Below are 12,248 nucleotides of genomic sequence, written 5' to 3' on the forward strand. Positions count from 1 at the left end.
AGAATAGCAAGTGGAAGCCATGCCCAGAAGATGCTTTGGCAGTTTCAGTTGCTCAGCCATTTCAAATTTGTCCTGGAGCAGATGATGATAAAGACACTGACTCAGACCATTGTCATGAAGAAGACAATGACTCATGCCCTTGGGTCAGCTTAGATTAATGCAATTCATTCAATATGGGACTGCCCTTGAAGATGACCCAGAAGTTGCAAATGGCACAAAATGCAGCTGCTCACCTACTGGCTTGCATTAATCAATTCAGTAGAATAATCTCTACTTTGGAGAGGGTATATCCGTACTAGCACTTAGATTTATATACCACTTCATAGCGTTTTACAGCCTTCTCTAAGTAGTTTACAGAGTCAGCATATTGCCCCCAACAATCTTGGTCTTTAATTTACCAATTTCGGAAGCCTGGAAGGCTGAGTCAACCTAGAGCTGGTCAGGATCGAACTCCTTGCTGTGGGCAGAATTAGGCTGCAATAATGCATTCTAACCACTGCACCACCAAGGTTCTATTCAAGGTGTTACTGGTTACCTATATAGGTTGACATCACTTGGGATGGTACCTTTTCGAAAGATGTCATATCAGTTGCATCTGCCTACCTGACATGGTTTAAGCCAGAAGAAGGATTGTGGGCACTTATCCAAAACATGAAGGAAACAAGAAACCAGAGGACAGCTTTTTCATTATCTCTCATGCATCTTAGTCTGCCCATTAAAGTCAAGATACCTGCTAACCTCATTTAGATGTGACAAAAACAGTTCTTTGTTGTAGTGCTTTTAGACTGGAAGGTCCTCAGTAGTTGACAGTAGGGAAAGATATTTTGGATAATACCGTATTTTCCGGCGTATAAGACGACTGGGCGTATAAGACGACCCCCCAACTTTTGAGATGATTTTCAAGATTTTTCATCTTATACGCCGGAAAATCAGCGAGCCCAGGAAGGCACGCCCTCCCCTCTCACTGTGGAGGAAGCAGGGCAGGCTGGTGTCTGGCGGGAGCCAGCAGGGCAGTCCTGTGCACGCGCGGGCTCCCCGGCTCCTAAGGAGTCCTCGGGGAGCCATGGCAGGCGCCTCACGCTCTTCCCTCTTGAGGCAGCATCGGCAGAGCCATCCGGCGTCGGGCGGGAGCCAGCAGGGCAGTCCTGCGCACGCGCACGCTCCCCGGCTGTTAAGGAGCACTCCTTAGCAGCCGGAGAGTGCGCGCGTGTGTAGGACTGCCCTGCCGGCTCCCACCCAATGCCGGACGGCTCCGCCGATGCTGCCTCAAGAGGGAAGAGCGTGAGGCGCCTGCCATGGCTCCCCGAGGACTCCTTAGGAGCCGGGGAGCGCGCGCGTGCACAGGACTGCCCTGCCGGCTCCCGCCAGACGCCAGCCTGCCCTGCTTCCTCCACAGTGAGAGGGGAGGGCGTGCCTTCCCGGGCTCGCTGACTTGCAGCCAAGCCGGAGCCAAAAGGGGCTTTTCCTTCCACCCACCCTTTGGAATAGACGCAAGAGCTCCCGGGGTCTGGCGTTTGCAAGGGGGAGGGGAAGGGGCTGAGAGGCTCTTGGGGGTGGGAAGGGAGTGTCACGTTGGAGGGGGGACTGGACTAAGGAGGTTTGAAGTTGCTTTGCAAGAACGGGGGCGCTCGATTGATTTATGTACTATTTTCCGGCGTATAAGACGACTGGTCGTATAAGACGACCCCCCAACTTTTGAGATGATTTTCATGGGTTAAAAAGTTGTCTTATACGCCGGAAAATACGGTACTTTATTTTATATGGAATTGTTTTATTACATTTTCTACACACACAGAATTGGCATGCTCCAGGTGCCATTCATTAAACAGAATCACCTGATGGGCCTAGGAAGGATGCCTTCTGTTAAAGCACCTGCCCTCTAGTCCTTCATGGTACTTAATGGTACTACATCTAAATGGAGGGAAGTAAGCAGTGGGGTACCACAAGGCTTCATCTTAGGCCCAGTACTCTTCAATATCTTCAAAAATGACTTAGGTGAGGGAATAAAAGTAGAACTCATCAAATCTGCAGATGACACTAAGCTGGAAAGAATAGCTAACACCCCAGAAGACAAGCTCAGGATCCAAAAAGATCTTGACAGACTTGAACAATGGGCTCTATCCAACAAAATGAAATTTAATGTGGAGAAAAGCAAGGTTTTACACCTAGGCAGGAAAAACCAAAAATACAAGTATAGATTAGGCTAAACATTGGCTCAAAAACAGTAACTGTGAGAGAGACCTTGGAGCCCTAGTGGAAGATCACTTAAACATGAACCAGCAGTGTGCGGAAGCAGCCAAAAAAGCTAATGCAATCCTTGTTTGTATTAACTGAGGCATAGAATCAAAATCACGTGAACTATTAGTACCACTAATACTTAACTAAATCCTTAGTTAAGACCTCACCTGGAATACTGCATCCAGTTTTGGTCACATTACAAAAAAGAAGTTGAGACTTTGGAAAAAGTGCAGAGAAGAGCAACTAAGATTATTAAAGGCCTGGAGACAAAAACATCTGAAGAACGGTTGTAGGAATTGGGTATGACTAGTCTAGAGCAGACATGTCAAACACAAGGCCCGGGCCAGATCCGGCCCGCGAAGTGGTTTCATGTGGCCCGCGAAGCCATCCTGGAAACAGTGAGGGAATGGCCCCCACTGCCTTGGCCCTGGCCCAGAGACCCTCCTTCTGCCAGAGACCCTCAGATCTATCCCACTCCTGCCCAGGCCCCCATAGGCACCCTTGATGCGAACGATGTAGAGCTGGCCATGCCCACCCAGTAGGCCATATGCACTCTAGCCACGCCCACCCAGTAGGCCACGCCCACCCAGGCCATACCCACCCGGTCCCCTGAGGGCAACTGCAATGCTGATGCGGCCCTCAATGAAATTGAGTTTGACACCCCTGGTCTAGAGAAAAGGACTAGGGGTGACATGATAACAGTATTCCAGTATTTGAGGGCCTACCACAAAAAAAGAGGGGATCAACTTATTTTCCAAAACACCAGAAGGCAACACAAGAAACAATGGATCGAAACTGACCAAAGAGAGAAGCAACCTGGAATTAAGGAGAAACTTCCTAACAATTAACCAGTGGAACAGCTTGCCTTCAGAAGTTGTAGGTGCTTCATCACTGGAGGTTTTTAAGAAGAGACTGGACAGCCATCTGTCTGAAATGGTACAGGTTCTCCTGCTTGAACAGACAGGTCGACTATAAGACCTCATCCTTCCGAGGTAGGTAAAATGAGGACCCAGATTGTTGGGGGCAATAAGCTGACTTTGTAATAATGCCGCTTGGGGGGGGGGGGCGAAAGCCCTAATAAGCAGGCATATACATAGAATGAAGGCTATTGCTAAGCACATTGGTTTGTGCTTAGATTGTAAGCCACCCTGAGTCTTCGGAGAAGGGCGGGATATAAATGGGATTAAAGAAAAAGTTCCCTTCCAGCTCTATTTTGATTGACTTATACTTGCAAATCCTATACCATCAGTTCTTAACTTAGGACTAGTTGTTTAACAACTGTTCAAAATTACAATGGCCACTAAAACAGATTTCGTAAAATCTCGCTCCACCAAGCCCACCATGACCTGACATTTTGGGCGCTTGGCAACTGGTTCACATCTGCAACCTGTTCCCAAGCACCCTGAAACCATGTGATCGCCATTTGCGACCTTCTCTATCAGCTTTCCCAGGAATTCAATGGAGAAACTGGTAGGGAAGGATGCAAGTGGAGGGGACCTGAATTCTTTCTACAAGCTACAAAAATAAAGTTCAAATCTTGTGAGGAGGGGAAATTCTTGGTGGGCTGGAGGATCAAAACTGAAGTCCTGAAGATTTCAGCTGGTTCCTGTAGCCCCATGAATGATGTTTGCAAAGAGGGGAAGGGAAATCCTTCATGGAATTGCAGGAACATTTCAGGGTGAAAACCTCTGGCATGCAGCTCTTTCCTCCATCTGCTTCACTATCCAGGAGTGGTAGGATTGTGGTTGCTGAGCAAAGCAATGATGCTTAATAACTGCTTTGCTCAACGACTAAGATCCTGGGCCCAATTATGTTATTAAGCAAGAACTACCTATAATGCTATAACCAGACTTGATAAGATGTTGATAGGGTTGAAAAGAGAAAACAGTAGGTTATAGGTATTTTATTTTTTACAATTTTTATACAATTTTACAATTTTTATACAATTTACCTATAAATATGCTAAAACTGTTTCACTTTGGGCATTGAATGAAATGCATGGTTCTTGTTGGATATAAAGGAAAGCTTGAGTACAGGACTTAAGAATTAGAAGAATGCTTGCTCAAAGCACCACAGTTGCTTTTTGATCATTTAGCTTGTGAGTTGGAAATCTAAATTATGGCTCTATATAGAGATTATGAGAACAAAGTGGTTAGTAAAATTTTGTTAACAATTTATTTTTTTTCTAAACTGTATTATTTATTCTATGTTTATTCTATGTTTAATTACTATATTATCAGAGACCTTGAAAAATGTTAAATTACAGAAGAAATTTGAATGAGAATAAATTTCATGTGTTTTGAACACAAATGTGTCACATTTTAGAAAAAGTACATTTACTCAACATATATCCTTTATTTCAAAACAGAAAATATAATATTTCTACATTCATGAAAATTAAGTATAATTAATATAATTAAATCAAGATATTACCTTAATGAATGAAATAAGCCTCCATGTGTCAGCCAGCAATAGAATCTTAAAGATCATGCTCAAATTTGTAGTGCAGCCATCTAATAAATTAGTTGGTTGTGTTTTAAGTTAACAAATCTTGTATCTGAAACAAAAACAAAGAAGTAAAATAGAAGTTTCCTTCTATCATTAAAAAATATTTGGATTGCTTTAAGAAAAAACCTGTCAAGTTACTGGACCTGTCAAAAGTTTGCTTTTTTAAAATTCTATACCTTATTAATTTTCCAAGCACAGACTGCAAGTGAAAATAACTATTCAGATAAAGAAAAAAAAATCCAAACAATACTGAAGCAATAACTTTATTGGTCCAGTTGGATAGCATTCAAGTTTTGAATAATTCTCTATCAGACAATATAGTAAAAACAAGGCAACAAATGCACACTGAAAATATGGAAAAAGTCATGACTGGTGTTCAAATAAACACTAAGTAAAACCTTTCCTCTTTTTTTCTTGGCATTTAATAAAAATGAAGATTGTGCTCACATTATTTTGAAGAATGGAAGTTTGAAAATGAGGCCTAAAAATAATCCTATCTTTCTGCAAAGTTGGCCATCTTCATCCAATCAAGCAAATACCTGTCAACAACCATGGAAAGCTAAACAATTAAGAGAAAGAAGGCCATAAACAGATGTGGACAATACAATCATGTGTCACATCAGAAAAAGATAAGAAAATATGCTTTCTCCCATTTGCCAATCACCTGATAAGGCTGCAAAATGAAGGAAGAAAAGAGAAAGACTATTCCATCTCCATATTGCAAACACCCAGCTTTGGTTCTCCATCAGCTATTACCTATGGACAATAATTCTAACAGACTACCTGTTTCCATATGTGGCCAGAATAAACACTGGTATCTAAGCTTCATTTCCCCCCTCCTTTCCCATTCATTTAACATTGTCATGTCTTTTAGATAAGCATTACAGGAGGGGCAGTCATATTGTACAGTGGGCATTAACCAACTAAAAACACTCTTTAATAAATGTGCAAGCAGATTTATTGTGCAAGTAGAAGGTAATACAAATTTAAAATAAAATGCATATGTCTCCAAAAAGAGATGTAATCAAATAACTGCTTCCAATTCAAACTTCACAATTTCAGTATTTTAATTTCTTTTCATAAGTCTTTTGTATTGTAGTTCTTAATAATGTAGTTCCAAAGACAAAGCACAGAAACATCCACCTTAAGAACCTCTTGCTTACATTTCCTTACAGGCTATGTAGGGAATTCTGACCACAATGACTTAAGTACAAATCCCAAGTATTTAAGACAATGTTTCTCAACCTTTCATTTCTTAAATCCCACCACCAATATCACTGTCGTCAGAACAAAAAGCCACTTTTCCAAGAATGTTAACATTCTGTTCTTATACTTATTAGTTACACTAAGTTTCAAGGGCATTTGTGTCAACAACTTACCCCCATTATACCGTTTTTTTAAGCCCATCTGATTATGCGTGCCACCAACAAACAAGGATTCTGAGATGTAGAGTTGATACTACAAATATGCTAATTCTGATTTAATTACTGTATTAACATATTATGACAAGTATAAATAACTAGTTTGTAGTTTGAGACTCATGATAGAATGTTTATTCCTGGGTACTCTTAAACTATATAAGCGTATGAATCCCACAGGGAACTGGAATAAAGAAATGATACACACTTGGCTTCAGTTCTACTATAGCAATCTGACAACAATCACTACTGCAAGGTTGTCTCCAAACCAACTACAAGTTTCCCAATTAACTATTCAAATCAGTAACTTGGTTTGAACCAGGCTTTCCACTTCTATTTTTCAACAATGCTTTGTCACTTTTAAAAAGAATGACAGGAACAAAACCATTTAAGATTCACCCTCACTCCCACATTTCTAGTCCTGTACAACCACCTCTGACTTTTTTTTTACCCACTTCTTTTACTCTCTTCTCAGTGACTATCAAGATGACCTATGTTGAGGAATTGACGCAATACACCAAAACTTACATTTTAAGGTGGTAAGGTTGATCTGCCAACAATAAGTTATACAATACCATTATGTGGATTTTCTCACTTACTCATACGCATACTCCTCCGATCACTGAAGGTACTTTCCTTAAACTTAGGTTCCTAACACAGAAGCTAGCAATAATTCCATTAAGCAGAACAGTCAATAGCTAACAGCTGTTGACTAATGAAAAGGAAAGGAAAATTCCACCTTATTTTATGCTGACATCCTTTGAATTTCAGAAACAGCTTTTTTGACCTAAGCTTTAAAAAACATTTACTGTAATAGTAGCATTAAAAATTCCCACACTGCATAATCTCTCTTGCCTTTTCAACGTCTGCTAGCCTGTCTCTGTAAAGCAATTTGAAACCACTACCATCTAAACCTGTGAAAAATATATTCAATTAACAGCATAGTAAAATGTCAACTATTGCAAGGGCTGGTCATAATCTATTTGCCTTTTGAGCACCAAATATTTCTCCATTAAAGTGTTACTGTACAATTACAGGAAAATATCGTTACTTAAGCATGCCCATTAGAGTTTAGTTTTCCAAAGAAATTACAACGACGGTTATACGTCGTTTTTTTAATTGGGAAAGTACCTGAATTCCTTTCAAGTAATTGTATTTTGGGGGGAGGGGAAGGAGAAGCCGTAGTCTTACAGCCTTTCTAGACATAAATGATTATTATGTCTCGCCCCCCCCCCGCCCATTAATATCTGTGGCTGAATGTGGAAAAAAACATTTTTCCCCCCGTCAGTTGGGAATGGACTTCCTTTTTTGGCCTGGGTTACCTTTCTATTTTGTAGGAAGCGCGGCTTTCCCACTTACTCGGAGGCTTCGGTTTAAGGTGGCGCTGCTTTACGCCGCCCTCCTCCTTTCTAGAGAAGCGAGAGGTGCCTCAGAGACTCGGCCGGGAAAAGAGGGCGTCGATTGCTGAGAAGTTCTTTCCGGGAAAAGTTATCGGGGGACTCCCGCGATCCGCAGGGACTGCTCGGTTTCCCCGAAGAGCCCCCTCGCATGCTCTGAGGGGAGGGTCGGGGCACAGCCCGAGGAACCTCTTCGGGACGGTCTGGGGGGATCTGCCCGGCGGCTTACGGCTAACAAGGCTGGCCCCACGGTTCGCGGCTGGTCCCCCCTCTGGCCGCCCAGCGGGCAGCTCAGGGGAGACAATGGCCACGATGACTTCACTCCCCAGCAATGTGAGGAGCCGCCGCCGCCGCCTAAGCCAACTCCGCGCCCGGGAGCCGAAAGCCAAACGTCCCTCCTTCCCAGCCGCCGCCGCCGCCGCCCGTTGGCTCGAGCAGCCCTCCTGCCTTCGCTGCCTGCCAGGCGGCTTCTGCTGGACTTCCCCCACCGCCCCGCGCCACCGTCAGCCCCGGACCACGGTGCAGCTAAGCCCCCGAAGCCCCGTCGGCATAATCCCTCCCGCCGCCCTTCCCGGTACCTTGAAGTCGGCGGCGGCGAGCCCCAAGCGGCCGGGCCCTCCTCGGCAGACCCGCGCCGCACAGGAAGGGCCTTTGAGGGGAGAAGAAAGCGAGCGTGTGAGGAAAGGAGGGAGAGCGGCGGGGAAGGGGGAGGAAGGGGAGGGGGAGGAGGAGAGGCTGCCAGGCCCCAGGCAAGGAAGGGTTGGGCTTGGCCCGCAGAGGGGGAAGATTTCCGCCTCGCTCCCCCGCTGAGCTCACAGCCGAGGCGGGGCCGCCTGGGGGGTTGAACCCGGTGTCTGTCCGCCGCCGGCGGCGAGGAAAGAGGAGGCCTGGTGCGCAGGGGAGGTAGCGCGGGCGGCATTTTCTCTCAAAGTTGCCTTCTCCCTGCAAGGCGGCGCGTCCAGGGGGAGGGCTTGGGGCCCCTTCGGGAACCAGGCAGCTCCGCTTTGCTCCTCAAGGAGGAAGGGGACTCGGGTGAAAGCGACTCCCTCGCGGAACACGGCCCTTCCCGTTGCCGACCGGCCGAGGGTCCCCCCCCCCCCCGGGCAAGAGCAAAGCCCTGCTTAATTCTTGCGAAGATCAGAGAGAAAGTGCCTTCCGGAGACCGTGGCTAGGCTTGTCTCCGCTCGCATAAATATAGCTAGGAGCTTTTGTGGGTTTAATCCAGGGGTCTTCAAACTTGGCCCTTTTATGACTTGTGGACTTCAACTCCCAGAATTCCTCAGCCAGCTTTGCTGGCTGAGGAATTCTGGGAGTTGAAGTCCACAAGTCATAAAAGGGCCAAGTTTGAAGACCCCTGGTTTAATCTTTGGCCAAGAAAAGAAGAGGGGGGCTACAAAGGACGAGCTGGCCCGGAAGCGGAGGCCTTTGGGGCCGCTCCCGCTAGTAAGTTGTGTGGTAATATTTGCTCCAGGGTGGAAAAACCGACAGGCAGCGTGAAATTTCCTGGGCCCTTTGCACTTGCTTTCTGATTTTCTTGGATCCCAGCAAGGGCTGGTAGCCTGATTTTCTTCCAAGATAAGGAATGACAAAGCCTAATAGATTTTAGAGAGCGTGGAGCAGACCTTATGGATGGCACCTGTGGAAAATATTACTTTAATCCAGTGTTTCTCAACCGTAATAACTTTAAGATAGGCGGACTTCAACTCCCAGGATTCAAGCGATATTGCTGTAATTCATGGGTTGGGACGAGAGGAAGGCAAGATCATGGAGAAATGACAAAAAGGTTTTAACAGGCCAGTTTCTGGTTTGGTAAAATGCAACTAGAGATGCAGCCTAGTACACATGTCTACTTATCCTACATTAGAATTTGTTCACCTTTTAAAAATATATACTAAATATGTATATTTTATACCCTGGCAACTTTGGCTTTAATCTGTATTATGTTAATATATTTATAGTAGTGTGATCCTATATATTCTATATGTATTTACAAATAAATCTTGTAGTATCTTTACAATTGCAATTGCAAGATTAGGTATACTGAATGCCAAGGACCATCTTGTCTCTTGGTAAAAAAAATTGGAATAATTCTCTCTTCTTTCTTACCTTCAGCTTGAATAAATTATTTTATCACTTGTTATCACTTATAGCTTGAATTTTATTTATTGCTTGTTCTCACCCAGCTGGATGAGAAGAGAAAAAAAGGAGCAAATTATAAATTGACACTTGAAATAGCTTGACTGTATTTTATTTAGTTATTAGCTATACTGTTACACTAGTAATTATCAGTTTTGGAACATGTTATAGAAACTTTCAAAACAGTATTTTCTCACTTTGATCTGAAATTGTGTTGCTTTTCTCATAAAAATATTAATTCTATTTAGGTTCTGCCTTTCCCTATCCTGAACATTTTCTCAGGAACTAAAAAAATCCAGATTATAAATTAAAGCCTGAATACTATTCAAGTCTAAATTCCCAGTACTGGGAATTGAAGATTTGAAAACACATTTGAATCCTCTGATTTATGAATAATCAACTATACAAGAACCCAATAGCTTCTGATTCTTTATCTGGAAATAAAGTCCTAGTAGGATTTGTGCTGAATTTACATTTTTAGACCAATTCTCTTATTGGCAGGGCAGCATCAAATTTCTTCATATAAATTAATTAAAATAACATAGTCAAGTAGCAGATCAGCAGTTTCTTATCTTATATCCAGCATAACTATAGTCCTGCCTCAACTCTCAGTTGCATAACAAATAGGGTTTACAGAATTTTTTGCCAAATTTTCTGTTTTTATTCCTACTGAAAATGATGGAGTTAAAGATTCCTTTGTTCATTTTTCATTGTCTTAGCCCTTCAACAATACCTGGAGTGGCCATATGCCCTACTTTCCTGAAGGCATACCTCTGCTGGAGAGTCTTTAGAGAACTGTCCTTTATTTGACAGCATTTTCTATTTTGAGTCCTGTCTGAAGTCTTATATAAAAGCATAGGCAGCAGATTAAGGAAGCACCAAAATGATCTAGTCACAGTCTTCCTCCACAATGGTGAGTTGTATTATATGTAAGTTATATTTATTCCTCAATTTGCATCTATACACAATAAATATTTGCAAATTAGGTAGAAATATGTGTCTTCTTTTTGTTAACCCATTTCCTCTTTGGCAAAGCAATTTCTGTTTTAATTTAGTTCAGTTAAAATGGTGGTTCAGCTGAAAGTTAATTGTGAACGAGTCATCTGGATAATCCCCCAAAATTTAGCTGTCAGTTGTTTTTATGGAATAAGATGATAAAGGTAATTAGATATTTCTTTCATTAGAACAGCAAAGGCAGTTTAGGAGATTCTAAAGATGGCTAACTTTATCTTGCCAGGTTAGAATTAATATATCAAATTCAAAGCCTGTATTTGGTTCTTACTACACTAACATATTTCAAACTATTAAAATAAAGGGAACATTTTCCTCCATTCCGCTTCAGCCCTCCTATTGCTGCTTTGAGAGATTTTGAGAAATGTTGATGTTAGTTAAATATATAGCTTATTTGTTAAACACAACATTACCAGAGATAGCAAGAATTCAAAGTAGCAGAGATTATTTTATGGCTCTGTCCTCTGAAATGTAGAAGCAGGATTAATTATTGATACACTTCAGTGAGGCAGCGCATTTCTCACTCAGGGCAACTCCATCTGGTTGCATTAATCCAGACAATCATTCGAGGGCAGAAACATAAAAAAAAACTTTCTTTGCTGTCATCTAACAGTCAGTAGAATTACTTGCAACCGTATCCAACCTACTGTATTTTCCGCCGTATAAGACGACCCCCCAACTTTTGAGATGATTTTCAAGATTTTTCATCTTATACGCCGGAAAATCGTGCGCGCGTGCGCAGGACTGCCCTGCTGGCTCCCACCCGACACCGGACGGCTCCGCCGATGCTGCTTCAAGAGGGAAGAGCGTGAGGCGCCTGCCATGGCTCCCCGAGGACTCCTTAGGAGCCGGGGAGCGCGCGTGTGTGCAGGACTGCCCTGTCGGCTCCCGCCAGACGCCAACCTGCCCTGCTTCCTCCACAGTGAGAGGGGAGAGCGTGCCTTCCCGGGCTCGCTGACTTGCAGCCAAGCCGGAGCCAAAAGGGGCTTTTCCTTCCACCCACCCTTTGGAATAGACACAAGAGCTCCCGGGGTCTGGCGTTTGCAAGGGGGAGGGGAAGGGGCTGAGAGGCTCTTCAGGGTGGGAAGGGAGAGTCACGGAGGGGGGACTGGACTAAGGAGGCTTGAAGTTGCTTTGCAAGAACGGGGGCGCTCGATTGATATATGTACTATTTTCCAGCGTATAAGACGACTGGGCGTATAAGACGACCCCCCAACTTTTGAGATGATTTTCATGGGTTAAAAAGTCGTCTTATACGCCAGAAAATATGGTATTTTTAAAATTCTAGTTGCATGTTGTATTATATGTCACTTTTTATTCTTCCGAATTATATTAGTAAGCAAAACATTTCAGAATTGTTCTGAAAGCTTGTTCCTTTAGGATTTTACTTGGACCACAGAATCAGATTTAATAACAAATATAAAAAGAATCAGATTTCTCAACAAAGGTTAGTTAGAACTATTTTTCCTTAATAAATGAAAAAAACATACAAAAACTAGGACTAATGTATTATGGTTAGATTTTAATTTTCATTTCACTG

The 12,248-nt window shown here is 43.1% G+C and overlaps 1 protein-coding gene across 5 annotated transcripts in view; it reads right to left on the bottom strand.

Annotated features, from left to right (window-relative positions):
* RNF19A (ring finger protein 19A, RBR E3 ubiquitin protein ligase) overlaps nt 1–8,337 on the bottom strand; it is a 46,629-nt gene extending 38,292 nt beyond the window's left edge. For 2 of the 5 annotated variants that reach the window (XM_083360803.1, XM_083360799.1), the window contains exons 1-2: nt 8,140–8,337; nt 4,672–4,795 (exon numbers count right to left, since the gene is read on the bottom strand). The gene's annotated coding sequence lies outside the window, so the exon portion shown is untranslated. Of the gene's footprint in view, nt 1–4,671; nt 4,796–7,486; nt 7,979–8,139 lie in introns of those variants that run through there. The other 3 variants (XM_083360802.1, XM_083360801.1, XM_083360800.1) reach the window with 3 other exon arrangements.
* Nucleotides 8,338–12,248: the final 3,911 nt, after the last annotated feature.

This window comes from Vipera ursinii (genome assembly GCF_947247035.1).
Source record: "Vipera ursinii genome assembly, chromosome: 3".
Lineage (NCBI taxonomy): Eukaryota > Metazoa > Chordata > Lepidosauria > Squamata > Viperidae > Vipera > Vipera ursinii.